This window comes from Amblyomma americanum, chromosome 2, assembly GCF_052857255.1.
Source record: "Amblyomma americanum isolate KBUSLIRL-KWMA chromosome 2, ASM5285725v1, whole genome shotgun sequence".
Taxonomy (NCBI): domain Eukaryota; kingdom Metazoa; phylum Arthropoda; class Arachnida; order Ixodida; family Ixodidae; genus Amblyomma; species Amblyomma americanum.
The window spans coordinates 88,785,587-88,799,162 of NC_135498.1; the positions used below are offsets into that span (position 1 = coordinate 88,785,587).

The 13,576-nt window shown below is 49.6% G+C and overlaps 1 non-coding gene across 1 annotated transcript; it reads right to left on the reverse strand.

The window, feature by feature from the left end:
- Positions 1 to 13,014: 13,014 nt before the first annotated feature.
- Positions 13,015 to 13,086, reverse strand: TRNAA-UGC (transfer RNA alanine (anticodon UGC)). The gene has a single exon. It is a non-coding gene; the product is annotated as a tRNA-Ala (tRNA).
- Positions 13,087 to 13,576: the final 490 nt, after the last annotated feature.

Here is a 13,576-nt window from a genome sequence, read left to right on the forward strand (position 1 = left end):
AAAAAAACATTTGCAAAAAATTTGAGCGCATGAAAACACATCAGTTCATGCTGTTTATCAGTGCGTTGTTTCTGTCCATCTTTTTGCACTGCAGCATCTTAGCACCTAGATGTAAGCCGCCTGCACCCTTACGGTAGTTGATGATCGGAGTTTGCAGATTTAAATAATGCAATGCATACTGCCTCAACTTTGCCAATGGTGGCAAAGCTTATGTCGCCGCTTCTCAGAAAGTTCAGTGGGAAAACAGTTTGGAAAATTCAGAAAACTGTCAGTCTTTCTATTGCCCTTTGGACATGGATGCGTACGCTAGAGTTTTCTTGAAGTTGTAACTTCAGCACCTGGTAGCAGGGCACGATTCTTGGGCAGGGATGGAATCAGCAGTGTCGCGCCTCGTGCAGCAAATATGTAATTGCATCGAAATCCTCTTGAAACCAGGAAAACGTCCCCTTCCGCGACCTTGTCTAGAAGGCCACTATACAGAGTAATTCCCTTGCGAGATGTCCTTCCTCCCCATGCTTTCGACACAAACGTCATGGCTTGTGAAGGCAATATCACGACAAGTAGCTTCACCGTATTGTGGTGCTTGTAACTGGAGTATGTCTGGCTGCTTCAAGTCATTACAAGTGGTATTTGTATAAATATCTCTGTGCAGTCAATGATTCCTGTGAGACCATCAAAGAGAGTGTCTTGAAATGCTGCTGGCCGATTGGCTTCAAGCGCCCGCCGAGATGGCCAGACGATGAACCGCTTCAGGTTGGTGGCGAGAACATCTAGTTACGTATGAAAAATATCACTCCCAGTCTGTTTGAAATACGAGATCGGCACGCCAGGTCTTGGGTGTAGAGGCCCACACGTAGCCTCATGAGGACAAGGATTACTGTGTTTCTAGATCAAAGCATGTTGCAGACGGTTTCCGGGTCGACAGCACTAACTGCAAGAATGCAGAGAACATAGCTGCAGCCACGAACCCTGTGTAGAACTTCAGAGTTTTCGTTGTCTGCGTGACTATATCTTTGGCTATCCCAGCAATATTTGCAGGCTTATTCTCATGCTCAACAACTTTTTGATTTGCTGCTTGCAGATCTTGCTCTAGGCAAAGCAAACACTGCCTTAGTGTTTCACTTTGTTTAATTAAGTCTGACACAACTGCATGCTGAGAGTGGTTTGTGTCTTCATATTACACTTCTCTACAATGCAGACATATGAAGTTACAGATGGGGCAGGATGGCAGACATCTGTTCCTGCATCACTTGTATCTAGCCCAGAAGTGCATGTAACTGGTACAGAATCAGATCCACTAGGCCCGGTAGCACATGTAGCAGGTATGTATGCTTAGTTCAGTGCTTCTTTTCGTTAAGCACGTTGAAATCTGGCGATTTTTTGGACAATCTTCCCTGAAGCACGATAAGGAAAGACAGATGGTATGTAGTCTTTGTGCGTAGGTTCAGATGATGGTCGGAGTATAAAAAATGAAAAGGTCACAATAGGCTTCTAAATGAAAGCAATATTAGCTGCACCTGGACGACAGGAAAGAAAAGAAAATGGAGGAAAGAACACTAAGGGTGCTTTGGCAGAAGTAGATTCTTTGAGTGGGCACATATAATTAAATGAAAATTTTCAGGCGCTGGAAGCACTACACCAGAATAAGAAATAACATGCGCATAAGGTCGTTCGTTCTAGCCACAGTAGTTGCTTTTTTAACTTTTACTCTTTACAAGAAACACGCACTCCATGACAACAGTTAAGCACTGCGCTGTTGCCGTCATCCTTCCTTTTTCCCCCCGACCAGAGGCAGACCAAAACTAATGAAGCTACACCTGCTACGAGGAAGGCTATACCACAAGTAAGTATGCTTGATGCACGATGGGCTCTAAACGCCCGCCGACTTCGAAAAATACACGAACGGTTTACGACTTCATCTCCGCCGAAATGCTGTCGCCGCCGACATTATCGAACATGTTATCCCGAAAGAAGGGCGCCTCAACTACGGCGCCAAATATGCATGCAAAAGATAAAGAAACGCCAAACGAGTTTCGCTTTCGGCGAACAGTTTCTCGGGTCCGTGTCGCAGCGTGGTGACCAGTACTACAGTGCAAAAGCTTCAGTATGGTCTCGAAAAAGACGAGACAGGGTTCTTCGGTTCAGCACCAAGTGAGCGTAGCAGAGGGTGCTGCCCTAAGACGCCTTGCACGCGCCACACAACCACAAAAAACTTAAAGTAACCTTGTAAGACTATAAGTAGCAGTCCTATTGATAGATGCAGTCATTAACTGAGCGAATGAGGACGTTACGATAGGTCGCTCATGCCGTTCAATAGCGTCAACGGTCATGCATCAAAGCCAGCATAAGAAGAGCGGGAGCGCACTACAGTACAAGCAGGCTCTTGAAATGGTTAACCTTGAACGAAGTTGGCAGAGCAAAGATGCCAACTTTTCGTGGGCAGCCATTTATCTTGCCGAACAGCTGCGTTCAAGGCATTTCTGCGCTCCGTGTCCGCAGGGAACCTGAATGCGCGCTTCCGGCAGGAGGGTGGTTGCAGGCCGCAAGCTGCAGCCTGGTACCGGTCCACGTCGTGATGGAGTCACAGGAGAAATTTTGGCCGCTGAAAACATGTTGCAACGAGCAACACTGGTACAAGCACGACGCAATCAAAGCACGGGCCGAGAAGAACCATCCGTGCGCGCTCGTTTTGCAGGGATGCGGGAAGTTTCTTGGGTGCCTATCCGATTAGCGGCGTGTCGGCGCACCCTGGCAGACCTGACGGCTAGGAGACCCCGAAAATGGCTGTATAGTGTTGCGTTGACGGCATTAAATACCCAGGAAAGATGCCTAATGTACTTTGGGTTCATGCCGCGACTTCTTTGTTGGCCTATTTTGATGCATTTAAATACGACATGTTCATCGGACGATTGCGTCTGAAGGAAATGTTGGTATAGCTTTGTTCTTGTAAAACACCGCAGAACTGGTACAGCACTGGTGGAAATTTTTCTATCGACCCGATTGTTTCTTTTTTTTTACTGCGGCAGCATGTCTGCGGGAATAAAGTTTTATTTAAAAATATAGATACACAATGGACTCTCGAAGGAAGTCCAGTGTGTTCCTGCACACAGAAACACCGGCAAATGATCACAGATAGAACAATGCAATGCTTTACATTTAATGTTTGGTGGCATAGAATTAGAGATAAATTCAGGCTGAGAAGTCTCCGTGTGTAACCCTAGTAGGCGCATTAATCAGGTTTACAAAACCGTTGGATAATGTAGCCATATTGAAAACATTCGACGAATGACTGCTGCACTCATGTGAATGTTGAAATCCCCGCCTATTATTGCTTTGAAGTTAACATTTTGAGCCAAAACTGAACGGAAATATCGTAGAACCATAGAAAGGAAGACATATTACCAGGAAGTGGTCGATAGCACGATGAAAATACATGTTTGTTAGCGAAAACGGACAATATTTCATACTCTTGTGAAACTGGAGTATAACAACCAATGATCTGACATTTAACACCACCTTTAATACGAAATGCTACTCCCAAACATAAAAACATCACATTCATTAGTGCGCCATGCTTCAGTTAGTATGATAACCGAAAACTGAAAAGAAAATCCAGCAAACAGCTACCCCAAGCATGGAACCTTGTTTTTCACAGATTACGTATTTAGGTAGATACATTTTAGGCACGCTGTGGGAAAGGCTGCCACAATTTCATTTATATAATTCGGCAAGTGAAATCCACTTCATCATGGATAGTTTAGTTACTGCAGCAAATTATACTATATAAAGTTCGTCGAGGTCCCCTGTATCCTTAATGCGAAGTGCATGAGCTTCCTCGGTCTTTAGAAGAAGGACCTTGCCGATTGCATACCAAGCAAACTTGCACCTTTTCCCTTTTGATGCATCTTTCGCAGAAGACGGAAGCACCTTGTTGCGCTGAGCCAAGTTTTCATTAAAGAAAATAAGTGGGGCGCTGTCCCTAAGGGACTCTTTTTCTGAAGCCACGTGTCTCTGGTCCCTTGCTATGTGAAGCAGACAGTAATTCCTTGCACGTGGCCTTGCCTAGCGGTAAGCCGACGCTGCTGCAAACTGAGATACCTGGAGCTTGTCAGCGACTTATTTAGAATGGACATCAAGTTTTCACTCTCTACAACAGGGATCCCGAGGACTTCAAGGTCCATTCACCTACTTTGGAAATCAAGATTTTTCACCTACTGTTGGAGGTCGGGCACGCCATATTTATGTACCTTTTATCTGTCTTTCAGTTCTATCACTCATTTTCTGAGGCCCTTGATTTCAGTGTCTAGCTTAGAAATCTTTTCCTGCAATTCAACGAATTTCTGAGACAGAAAGTGAACCGCCTGTTCCATGCTATTCACGTTTTGTACTGGAGTCGGCAGGCGCCCAAGTTTGGTGTTGATTGATGCTAGAACTAGAATTGCGTGATCTTCATCGTCATAGTCAAGCCACGCGCCTTTGGTGGTTTGCGGCCCGTTTCTGAGCATTGTACCCTCCTGTCCCACCTCATGCTGCTGGTGTCGCTGCTATAGCTGACGTCATGTGTAGAGCCTGACTACCACCAGTTATTCTCATGGTCTCACCTCTACCTACACTCAAGGTGAAGCTTGCGGCCACCATGACCTATAGCTACATTCAATGTGAAACTTGAATCGCTGAGGCGTCTCGTCCATCCCACGCGCTGGTCATCTCTCATCATATATATCGCGTCCCCGCTGACGGCTCGAAAAGCTGGCGTAGCGAAGCCTTTAACTTCACAATTATTAATAATAATAATTGATTTTGGGGGAAAATAAAAAGGCGCAGTATCTGTCTCATATATCGGAGGACACACGAACCGCTCCGTAAGGGAAGGGGTATAGGAGGGAGTGAAAGAAGAAAGAAAGAGGTGCCGTAGTGGAGGGCTCTCGATTTATTTCGACCATCTGAGGATCTGTAACGTGACCCTAGGCGGTGGCTCAGTGGTTAGAGTGCTCGGCTACTGATCCGGAGTTCCCGGGTTCGAACCCGACCGCGACGGCTGTGTTTTTATGGAGGCAAAACGCCAAGGCGCCCGTGTGTTGCGCGAAGTCAATTCAGGTTAAAGATCCCCAGGTGGTCCAAATTATTCCGGAGCCCTCCACTACGGTACCTCTTTCTTCCATTCTTCTTTCACTCCCTCCTTTATCCCTTCCTTTACGCGCGGTTCAGGTGTCCAACGATATATGAGACAGATACTGCGCCTAATCCTTTACCCAAAAACCATTTATTATTATATTATTATTTTTATCTTTAACGTGCACAGACATTGCACAGAACACATGCGCCTTAGCGTTTTGCCTCCATAAAAGCGCAGCCGCCGCGGTCGCGTTCGAACCCGGGAACTCCGAATCAGTAGCCGAGCGCTCTAACCACTGAGCCACCACGGCGGGTTAACTCCACAATAATAATAATAATAATTGGTTTTGGGGGAAGGAAATGGCGCAGTATCTGTCTCATATATCGTTGGACACCTGAACTGCGCCGTAAGTTAAGGGATAAAGGAGGGAGTGAAAGAACAAAGGAAGTAAGAGGTGATGTAGTTAAGGGCTCCGGTATAATCTCGACCACGTGGGGATCTTTAACGTGCACTGACATCGCGCAGCACACTGGTGCCTTAGCGTTCGGCCTCCAACGAAACGCGGCCGCCGTGGTCGGGTTCGAACCTGGGAGTAGTAGTAGTAGTAGTAGTAGAAAACATTTATTCCAAAAAGGTAGGATAGAGAGACGAAAATATAGATTTTGGGTGGAGTCCTTATTTCAGGACCCCATTTTCCACCGCAGTTGCTCTTGCTTGGGATATCAGCTTTCGCTGCGTCGCCAAGTCAGAGCTGAGCAGGGCAGACTCTCACTGTTCCTCAGAGTGATGTTTGTCTTGTTCGGGGTGCTTGGGACCGGAGCAGCCCCGTATTACATGATATGTTGTTGGAATTCCGCTACACCAGGGGCAGTTGCTCTCATATCTGTCGGGGAAGATGATGTGGTACTTGTGTAGGTTAGGAAAGGTGTTCGTCTGTAGTTGTCGCATTCCCTCGCCTCTGCCACCGTTAGCTTATGGTGTGGTGGGGGATAGACTTGTCTTTGTGTTCGGAGAAGGAGGAGACGCTCGCCGTACGTAGAGGGGAGAGGGGTGAGGTCGGGGAGTTTAGTCACTCGGTTAGTATATCCTCGAGCTAGACTGTCCGCGGCGTCGTTTCCCTCGAGCCCTTCGTGCCCACGAGTCCAAGTGATTTGGTGCTTGCATGTTGAATTTTGAACTTGTGGGGTTGTCAGAATGGGAGCGACGGAGTGTGGAAGTCTGCCAAGGAGGAAGATGCGACACGCGGACTGGAAGGCGGTAATAATTTTTAACTCATTTCCCGTAGCATCGCCGTGCTGGATTGCGAGGGTAATTGCAGCAGTTTCTGCTACTGCGTGAGAGTAATTTCATAGGGAGGCGCTGGCGATTTCCTTGAAATAGGTGTCCAAGACGACCGCCACCGCGTTTGTGGAATCGGGGTATATGGCCGCGTCGACGTATACACCATTTTGTGCCTGTCGATGTGTGCGGCGCAGATAGTCTACTCGCGCCTTTCGTCGTCCCTTTTGTGAGTCCGAGTGCATGATCTTCGGGAATGGAGCTACATACACGCGAGTTGGCAGAGTTGAGGGTAGGTCTCGGTTGTCCTGGACGGCCCGTATGTCAGCCGGGGAACCCACTCTTTCCAAGATTGCGCGCCCTGCTTTGGTGGTGAGGAGGCGTTCCTTTTGCGATGCTAGAACGGCTTCTCTAATTTCTTCTATTGTGTTGGTCAGTCCCAGGTCCTCGAAATGGCAGTTGGCCGTCTACATCGGGAGGTCTAACGCATGTTTGTAGGCGGTACGGATGATGGCGTCTGCTTTGTCTCGCTCATTCCCCAGAAGTGGTAGGAATGGGAGACCGTATGGCAGGCGGCTCATAACTAGAGCCTGTATCAGTCGAATTGCATCCTCCTCTCTCATGCCTTTTCGGTTGCGGGTGATGCGCCGAATCATGCGGGAGATCTGGAGGGCAGTTGTCCGGAGACGCTGTAACGTGTGGTTGGCTTTCCTGTCGCTCTGAAGCCAAAGGCCCAGGATGCGGATAAGAGGGACTTCCTTTATTCTCGTGCCTTCGAGGTAAACCTCGATGTCGCCGGGAGATTTGTAGGCATAGCCCTGAATGCGGATAATTTCGGATTCGTCGGGTGCGCAGCGGAGGCCGCAATTTGCTGCCTGTCTTTCTACGCAATTGACTGCCTCTTGTAGGGTGTTTTCTTTGTCGACAAGGGAAACCCAGGTGGACCAGATGGTAATATCATCAGCGTAGATAGTATAGCCGATGCCTTCAATTGCCTCGAGTGCTTTTGCCATGCCGATCATAGCTATATTGAGGAGGAGAAGAGAGATGATAGAGCCTTGGGGAGTGTCTTTGGTGGGTGTCTGCTCTGTGCCGGAGCGGACATCTTTCATGCCAATCGTGGCCGTGCGGTTGCTGAGAAAGTTTTTGATGTAGTTGAAGGTCTTGGGTCCGCAATCAAGGGCGTTCAGCTCTTTCAAGATGGCGTCGTGAGAAACGTTGTCAAAAGCGCCTTTCAGATGAAGTGTCATAATTAGGTGCTCGCCGCCTCTCGGGATGTTACTGAGTACTTCTTCCTTGAGAAGGAGGAAAGCGTCTTGCGTAGAAAGACCTTTCCTGAAGCCGATCATAGTGGGTGAAAGAAGTTGTTGTCCTCTATGTAGTTTTGGAGGCAGGTCTGGATAACGCGCTCGTATAGTTTGCCCAGGCAAGAGGTGAGGGAGATGGGTCGTAATGCTTCCAGGCTTGGTGGTTTGCCTGGTTTTGGAATAGTCCCGATTTCGGAGTGTTTCCACTCTGCAGGGAGTTCTCCCGCCTCCCATAGGGTGTCATTTATGTAGGTAGTGAGGACCTCGATCTGCGACTTGCCCAGGTTTCGAATCATCCCATTTGTGTTCTTGTCCGCGCCAGCTGCCGTGTTGCTTGTCGCAGATCGAGCCGCGGCGTAAACCTCGGCAGTGGTTATGGGCATCCAGCCTCTCATTTGGGCCTCCCGTGTACGAGATTGTGCTGGGAGCATGGGGGGAGGGCGATGAATTTGGTTTTGAGGGCGGTGAGGAGGGCCGCGTCGTCTCCGGGGTACAGATGGGCGATTTTCTTGAGTGTACGGTTAGTGGCAGACCGCGATGTTTGCGGATCAACGAGGCTGCGGAGGATCGCCCAGGTGCGGGAGGTCCCCAGCGAGCCGCGTAGTGACTCGCAAAATTCCTGCCAATTCTGTTGAGAGAGGTGTTGCGCATACTCTTGTGCTTCTGCCGTGATCGGTGATATGCGGAGTCTCAGGGTACGATTGAGGCGTTGGCGTTTCCATCTGCGAACCTGAGTCCGTCGGGTCTGCCACATCTTCAGAACGTGACGATCGACCGCCGGATTATCGGGTGTGATTGTACTTCGGTGGTGGCCTCCTTGTGTGCTTTCCGAATCTGTCAACTCCATTCACTGATTGATTGAATGGGGTCTTCCGGAACGGGCTTTGCACGGTATTTAGTCCAGTCCGTGATTTTGGCTGTTCCCAGGGTGCGACGAATGTTTGCGGAGGTGATAGACGTGCTTACGATGTAGTGGTCGCTACCTAAGCTCTCTCCGAGATTTGTCCACGTAGCGTTATGGATGTTCTTGACAATTGTAAGGTCAGGGCATGAATCGCGCGTCGTGATGCTGTTTCCTTCGCGGGTTGGGTATAAAGGATCAGTATTTCCAGGCCCAGGGCATCCCGAGCTCGTACCACGCTCAGGCCACGCAGCGAGTTCGTTTTGTAGCCCCATTACCTGTGGGGGGCGTTAAAGTCACAGAGTGCGATAAGCTGATGCGAAACAGATAGCTGATCTGCCTCTTGAAGTATGTCAGAGAAATCGGCCTTGGTTGCTCGTGGGGGGTGATACACGTTCAGAACTAAGGTGCTCTTGCAGCCCCTCTTGTTGGGAATGACCTCAATCATGTTGTAGTTGATCTCCTGTTCTCTCAAGGAGTGTTCGACTACCTTGATGTCCTTAGAAACAAGGGTGGCAACTTTTGGCGTGCTCGCGTTGTGGTATGGGTAATATCCTGGGAGAGTCGGCGCCGGGTCGGCTCCTACCTCTTGCAGGCAAATTATATTGGGTTGAATGGGGGTGACATTGATGTATTGTTTCAAGAGGCTTTGTTTTCTCCTGAAACTTCGGCAATTCTATTGCCAGATCTCTAGGCGGTCAGGAGTGTCTGATTTAGAGAGCGGAGCCATCCTGGTGGCTGGTAAAGCTCCTGACAGATTCGTTGTCGCTACTCATAGCGACCGCCGCCGTCGCGGACAGGTAGGTTTTTTCTCGAGGGTTGTCAGAACTGGTAACACGTTTTCTGCTAGGGGCTTTGGTGTTCATCAGTGCTTGTAGGGTAACAAATTGGGCGTCATGTGCGTCCAGGCGCGCCCCTATTTGTGCGATTTAAGCTGAGAGCTGGGAGGTGAATGTTGTGAGAAGGGGGTTAATGTTGTTCAAATGCTATTCAAGAGACGTCCCTCTATTTTTCATATGTGTTGGGGAGGGGGGTGGTTGTCGGTTGGCGAGGTGTGGGAGTAGGCGTCGCCACTCTTGGTAGCAGTGGTTTGGGGGAAGTCTCAACGTCCCGGGGCACGGAAGGTGGCGGAGAGTGAACGTGGGGGGTGGTGAGAGGAGTGCACTTGCAGGCTAGCTCCGCTACCTGGGATCGTAGCTTGTCTATAGTGTGCGCCATTTTTGCGCAGTCGGAGCATTTGGGTGGAGTGGTTGTGTTCGAAGGAACAGTGGGAGAGTTCTTATCGAGCTCTGCCCAGCTCACCTTTTTGTCCGTGGCCTTGATTGCCCCTAGTGTAGCCGGCTAATTTCCTTTTTTTGCTTGGGTGCAGGGGGAGGAGGGGTTGACCGGTTGGTGGAGACGGATCTCGATCTGCTCCTACTGCTGCAGCCTTGGCTGGATGCCTCGTCGTCCGTGCTGAACCAGCGCGGCGTCCGAGTTCGGGCCTGGCTGTCTTTCCTGGACCGGTGTTGTTCCTTCATGGGTTGGGTGGAGGATCGGACGGATGGTGGCTTTTGCTTGAGTGGCTTGAACCGATTGGGGCACTCCTTGCTGCCGGTTTTGTGTGTTCCTCCGCACAGAGCACACTGCGGCAGGCACTGATGTCCGTGAGGAGGATTTTGGGCCCCGCATTTCCTGCAAGCCGCCAGGTCTGGTGTGGGGCACACATCTGAGCGATGACCCGGCTGCATGCAAACATAGCAGAATTGTCGTGCTCGGCGGTACAGATGGCAACGAAACTCGGCGCTCTTGAAGTACACAACTTTGGGGGTGGTCGGGCCGTTGAAAGTGATCAGCATTGACGATGTTTTGCCCATGCGTCGTACGTCAAGTACGGGGGTCCTGCGTGTGCGTATGTATAGGCCCGTCTGGAGAGCTTCCGGTGTCACGTGGTCCGGAATTCCGTAGATTACGCCCCGTATGTCGTGCTCTGTGAAAGGTATGTAGGCGTTCACGTCATGAGTGAGGTCTCCAAGGGAGAATGACTCGATTTGTCGAAGTTCATTGGCAACTTCTGCGTGCGGAGGGCTCGCTACGAGGATATTTGATCCATAGTGGGGGCGGAGGAGGTACCTTCCTTCCACCTGCTGCGGTTCAGGACAGGCGTTGCTTACTGCTTGAGCAAGATCGAGATTTGAGAAGTTCTTTAAAGCGAGTCCTCGGCGAGGTCGAATCACGATTTTGATGTCCGTTCGCGGTAGAGGCGGGAGGCGGACTCGAAGGCCGCGTTTCTTTGGCGTAGGATGTTTGTGATTTTGTGGGGGGTCCTGGGAGTCGGTGCTGCCCTGCACATGGCTGTTGGTTTCAGTCCGGGCTGCTTTGCGAAGCTTCCTTTCTTGATGTTTGCTCAAGGCTATCTTCCAGCCGTTGTGCCGAGGGGTAGTAGGCGGTGGCGAGGCCGGGGACGAACTGGTCGTCGGACCGTTTTCCGTTCGGTCTTGAGAGTCGGTTAAGTACATGTCGGAATCCAAGACTTCATTTGTTGTGGGTGGCTGGGGCGCCTCCGAGCTCATTTTCAGCGCCGCACAGCGTGGTGTGGGGCGAGGCATGGGCTGGAGGACCGCCCTTATTGTGCTAGGCACAACGCGAGGCCTAGCGTTCCGCGCCTGTCTCGGAGCGTTAGAGTCTTTTTCGGGCAAAAGTGGTCGGAATTGCACAGAGAATGGTGGGAACGGGTTCCGAACACGTTCACTGACCGATTATGGGTGGTATCAGTCCATTTCAGGTCGAAAATTCGCCTTCCCGAGTAAAAATACACGGAGCCGAGGTGAATTGCGTCCGCTCACGGCGTTCATTCGTTGGCTCTCTCTCCGAACCCGGGAACTCCGCATCAGTGGCCGAGCGCCCTAACCTCTCCGTGACCTCCTGAGTTCACAAGGCCGCTCAAATTTGCGACCCACCTTGTCATCTACCCGTCGACACCACCTCAACTTCCCAGTCGCCCCACATACAGGAAGCTCGCATTCTTCGCCGAATACAATTCAATCTCCTTCATACACAACCAAAATTTGTTTGTAGAGGTACAGTTCCACACCCTCGTGCTCAAACTGCCCACACACATGTGCAGATATATACCACTGCCTTACACGGTGCTACCCGGCCTTCCAATCCTCCGCCTATCTGTTCTCCCCAACCCCACCATGGCCCATCTGGCTCGCCTCCCGGGACCTGAACCTGCAACGTGCCCTCGCCACCTTTGCCTAGGATCTGTTAAACGAATAACATAAAGGCTGTATTAATAAACGTGTTACACAACCACCACCATCACCTCAGTCTAGATTCCGCCGCCCCCTTTTTGACGAGGAAGGAGCACTTCCTGCGCCGCACACGTGCTTTGGGCCCTCCGTCTGCAGTAAACCTCACCCGCCGTCAAAAGACGAGGTTGCGCTTCGTAAAATCCGGGTCAAGATTGTCCTCGCGCTGACCATCACGCGGTAATGGCTTCACTGCCGAAGCTTTTTCTCCATCTTAGGCTTATTTTATATGCCGCTTCCAGGCATCAGAGGTCGAAATTCCCCATCTACTGCGGGTCACCGAGCTTTAAAAACGACGAGATACTGGCGTCCGGTCGCAGTGGGCATTTTATAAGATAGTTCGGCATCTTATCATGCTTGAACGCAGTTAATGCATCATCGGTGACTCCTCGACTTCATTCGATTGGCTAATCTAATAGCATTTATAATCCTCGGTTTTTTTCATTTGCATCAGAATTTTTTTTACGCTCTTAGGGAAGAAACACACCTCAAGTAACAAAATAAAGGGCAGATGAGATGAAAAGGAAGAACTGGAAAATATTGTGTGGGAAAGCATTGAACGTGTCTTCAGGGGAGGAAGGAAGAATATCGGGCTTACATTGTATGAATGGGTTTCAAGCATTTTTATTCCAAAGCAGTTTAAAGGGCGAAAAAAAACCAGTAGCTTTCCTTTCATACCTTATCAATTACGATACCATCACGTGAAATGCACAGAGCACCATGTCCTGCAATTTGGTAGAAATTTTCAAATTTAGGCGTTAATGTTGCTTTACCTAAGGCATATTTTTGGATCAGGTTGAAGGAATAATTTCAAAAGCTGGAGCCTCTCCAGTCTCCTTTCAAAGCTCAGAAAGCCGTGCGTCCTCAAATCCGCCTTCACAGAAGTTCTGTGGCATATACAGTGTGGAAACAGCAGATTGTGGTTGTCGTCATGATTATTAGTCATTCAATAACGTTGAGCACGGCGGTTAGCTTGAAAGGTGAATAGGTAATTTCAAGCTTTGAGCGAAGCCAAATGAATGACGGATGCCGCAAAGCAGCACCAAAGAAGCAGCAGGTCTGTACGTTATGTTGTAGAGGGCATGAAACATTTAAATGCAAAAAAAACAAACCAAAAAGTGGAGGAGCCGGGGATTGAACCCGGGACTTCTCGCATGCAAAGCGAGCGCTCTACCTCTGAGCTACACCCCCGACGCGGTTCGATGGCTCTAGTGAGTCAAATGTTTTTGGCAGCGTTCACTACGGGTTAACAAAAATGATTAGTATATTAAAGGAAAGCTACAGCAGGGCATTTTTTTTTTACCTACACTGGCTAAACTATTGTAATCAGTATAGCATGACTCCATTTTTTTCGCTAGTGTACAAAAAGTGTAGCTCGGTGCACCTAAACGAACGCACATTTACTTGAAATTCAGCATGAGTAATACATTTTCTGCACCTTTTTTTTTTTGGTGAGGATAGCAGACGAAAACTGAAGGCGCGCGTTCGGAACACACAAAGACATTGTCATGCCCCGCCGCGGTGGCTCAGTGGTTAGGGCGCTCGACTACTGATCCGGAGTTCCCGGGTTCGAACCCGACCGCGGCGGTTGCGTTTTTATGGAGGAAAAACGCTGAGGCGCCCGTGTGCTGTGCGATGTCAGTGCACGTTAAAGATCCCCAGGTGGTCGAAATCATTCCGG